Consider the following 4,161-nt stretch of genomic DNA (forward strand, 5'->3'; position numbering starts at 1 on the left):
CTACCTATCAGTAGTATGCACCTATTATAGTCCGGAACCGGCGATCCCAATGGTGGCAGCTTGGGACACCAAAGGGGATGGGCTATAGTTTGAGGATTCCATGTATCCATTGATTGTTAATGCTTTGTTCCGATGCTCTTTGATAGGAGCGCCTTAATATCCATCAGTTCCGTTTGCCCCCTTTGATAGCGGGATGGTAGGAGAAAAGATGTCGTGCAATTTCTTATTGCAAGCACGTACGACTACCTCGAGATACATGCCTAATGTTTGATATATTCCTAGATGATCATTACTTCTCTATGTGCCTTGCCCCAAGTTAAATACATGATATCGATCATCCATGACCAACCATCCATCCCCTTATCCTATAGTGTTTTAATCCTGCTGTTCACGAGTAGTTTTAATTTCGCTGTTTTACTTCTGTTGCTTTGCCGCTATTATTTCCATTGCTACCATCACTTCCATATCACCGTTGCCACTAATATTTCGTTGCCAAGCAAGTATCTTTCAGGTGCGGTTGAATTGACAACGCAACTATTAAAGCTTAAAAATATTATTTGGCTCCCCTTGTGTCGAATCAATAAATTGGGTTAACTTACCCGCGAAGACTGTTGTGATCCCCTACACGTGTGGGTTATCAAGACCTTTTTCTGGCGTCGTTGCCGGGGAGCATAGCTTTATTTACAAGTCTACTTGGAGTTATTTTTGCTTCCTACGATTTATTAACTATGGGTAAGAAAGGAGACCCCAAGGTTCCAATTTTACCATCCACTATGATAAAAGGTACTGTTCTCAGCACTAGCGCTACACTTCATTCACCTTCCATTATAAGTAAGTTTGCTTCAACACCGCCACATGCTGCTTCTACTGAGTCTGTTACTATGCCTGATACTATTGATGATGCTTCCCCTTCTATTGATGAGCCTGGTTTACATGGTTATTTTATCGAGTCTTAGATTGCTAAGGCTGCTAAGCAGTCTGGAATTGAACTTCATGTTACACGCTACCCCATCGGTAGATCTTTTGGTTACCCACACTTGAGTGGTCTCAAGGAAAGAATTCTTGATGATGATTATATTGAACTTGATGATGATTTACGCAGGGAACTTACAGAGTGTGCTGACTCTGACCCTGCTTCTGTTAAGAAGCTGCTTGAAAAGCATTCTATGAAGAACAAGTTTACTCCTGATCCTAAGTTTGCTTCATCTCCTATTTGAATTGAGGATGCTGATTTCGATTTTTCTGTTGATCTTTCACTTATATCCACAGTTGAAGCTAACCCTTTTCATGGCAAAGAAGATGATGATGCTATTACACACCTTACCAAACTCACCAAGTTGAGTGGCTTATTCACTACAGAGGACAAGAAAATAAATTATTATGTTACTAAGCTACTTCCTTTCTCTTTGAAGGAAGACACTAAAGCATGGCATGATGCACTACCATGTGTAAACCTAAGAATGGTTTATAAAATGCACCATAACCGAACTGAACCCGCATGAAATTTTTATCAGCCCAACCCAAACTAAACCCATACAACAGTTTCATCGCCCCAACCAAAACCAAACCACTCAAATCTTTGCACCCAGACCGACCTAAACCTAGTGCCCATCGGTGGGTTTAAACCATTTACTGAAGTGGCTAGAAGCCCATTCATTCCAATGGGTCAACGCCTCGGGCAGGTCTCCCATTGGGTTGAGCTGATAACACTGGGAGGGGCAGCAGGGGACACCGGGAGACGGGCATCGTCGGGATAGTGCTGAGAGATGCGAGCCGCCGGGATCCAGCTAACGTAGTGGCTGCGGCGTGAACCCATCCGTCATGGGCTACGACGCATGGGGCCCATCCAAGAGCAGCAGACCCAGAGAGAGGATATAGCAGTCGACGCGGGAGCTAGGTCCGGGCTTGTTGGCCCCGGAGGCAGCCGGAGCACGGAGACCAGCGGCCGCCGCCTACATAGTGACCAGCACCGCCACGAGAGCCCCATGTGCTGACTCCAAGGACGAGTTGAAGCAGGGCAGATCCGGGCGCGGCAGTCCGGGGGGATCCGGGCGCGATGGGTGGCCGGAGCAGGCCGATCCGGCCGGCGGCGGCCGCATGCTCATGCGCCGTCAGTCGCGGTCTCAAGACCATGGCCTATCATCTTGTGGTTGTTTTAAGAGATAGGAGTATCTGGGGAGAGAGACCTATGAATCATTTTCCCAACTGGGTGAGAACTGTAGGTTTAACTAACATGGAATTGTACCTGTTTGTGCCCGTACCTGACCATAACCATCCGTTTCTCATGAAAAACCAAATTAAACCCACCTGTTGTCAAACTGGACCCATTTATACCTGAACCAAACAAAACTATGAGGCAAAACTGACCCAAAATACCCGGTTTAGATAAAACCATTCTTAGATTTAACCATGTGGTTCCATTAAGATTCCTCAAGACTTAGCTCAATCTTTTGTTGCTAAATATTTTCCTGCTCATAAGCAACATGCTGGTTTACAAAGAATTTATAACTTTAAACAGTTGCGGGATGAGCACCTCCCTAAAGCTTGGGGGAGGTATTGCACTTTGATTAAGGCTAGACCGGTACATGGAATTCCTAAGAATGAATTGCTTGATATATTTTATGCTGGTCTAACTGATGAATCTAGAACCTATCTGGATAGTTCTGCTAGTTGTGTTTCCAGGGGAAAGAACACTGGACGATGCCGAAGAATTCATGGGCAAGATAGCTAAGAATCATGATGATTGGTCCGTTCCTAAACCACCTCCACCACCCAAGAAGAGAGGTATGCTTTTCTTGAGCTGAGAACTTATGCAAGAAGCCAAGAAATCTATGAAAGAGAGAGGTGTTAAAACTGAAGATGTGAAGAATCTACCTCCTATTGAGAAATTATGTGAGCCTACCACTCACCCACCTATGGTAGAGGTACACTCTATTTTAGAATTCAATGCAAGTGACGTCCCTCATGGTAAGCCTCTGATGTTTAGATGAGATTTATAATTTCATTGTCAAGCAAAATCACTTTAATGAGCGGATTCAAAGCCAATTGCATGATAATTCCCTTGCTATCAAAAGTTTGCTTGATGTTTTAACTAGAACTGTTAATGATGTTAAAGGTCTTGTTAAGCACTTTCATATGGTTCAAACTCAGCTTGAACAAATTTCTAATGTGCAAAAAGATTTGCTTGCTAACAATGCCAAACAAGTTGATACGTAGGCATATGGTATAAAGACCCGAGGAGGTACACATACCCAGGACCCCCTTTATCCGGAGGGGCATCCAAAGAGGATCGAGCAAGATTCTCAATTGCAGAAAGAAGACATTGTGAGCTCCCCAAAGAAGAAGAAGAAACACAAGGAGGCTGACAACTCTAATGATCCCATAACTGAGGAAGAACCTATTGTTGATCCTAATAGTATATCTATTTTCGATGCTGAAACTGAAGATGGTGCTGAACCTGATAAAGATAATGAGAAGATCGATCCTCCTGAGATTCGAGAAGAAGAAGCATCCGACAAGCGCAAGAGGTATACTAGGGAAGATTTTGTTGCAAGAAAACATGTGAAGGAAAGAGAACCATGGGTACAAAAATCAATGCCCTTCCTAGGTACGTCTTTCAAAACCAAAGAAGAAGAGCATTACAATAATATTTGTGAATGGATGAAATCTCTTTTTCTTCAAATTCCTTTGACCGATGCTATTAAGTTGCCTCCGTACTCGAGGTATATGAAACATATTGTCACTAATAAAAGAAAAGTTCCTAATGAGGAAATATCTAAGAAAACATGATGCAAAATGTACGTATCATGTACCAGGATGTGCAATGATCTAGCATGACATGTATCAGCAATATGATGAACAGTGGCTTTGCCACAAATACTATGTCAGCTCTGTATGATAATGCAAAGTAATATGGTGATGAACGATGGAATTTGCATGGCAATATTTCTTGGAAAGGAAATGGAAATTCCATAATAGGTAGGTATGGCTGTTTTCTTGGAAAGGAAGATATAATAAGTCTTATGTTTGACAGAGCTTATCATGCCCCGGAATTGGACGCACCGGCAAAGTTTGCACCGGTCCTCGAGGTGAGAATGGTCAATGCACGATACCGACGAGGCTAGCAAAAGATAAGGAGGTGAGATTGCGTATGTCCATGGT

The sequence above is a fragment of the Hordeum vulgare genome, chromosome 6H (assembly GCF_904849725.1).
Source record: "Hordeum vulgare subsp. vulgare chromosome 6H, MorexV3_pseudomolecules_assembly, whole genome shotgun sequence".
Lineage (NCBI taxonomy): Eukaryota > Viridiplantae > Streptophyta > Magnoliopsida > Poales > Poaceae > Hordeum > Hordeum vulgare.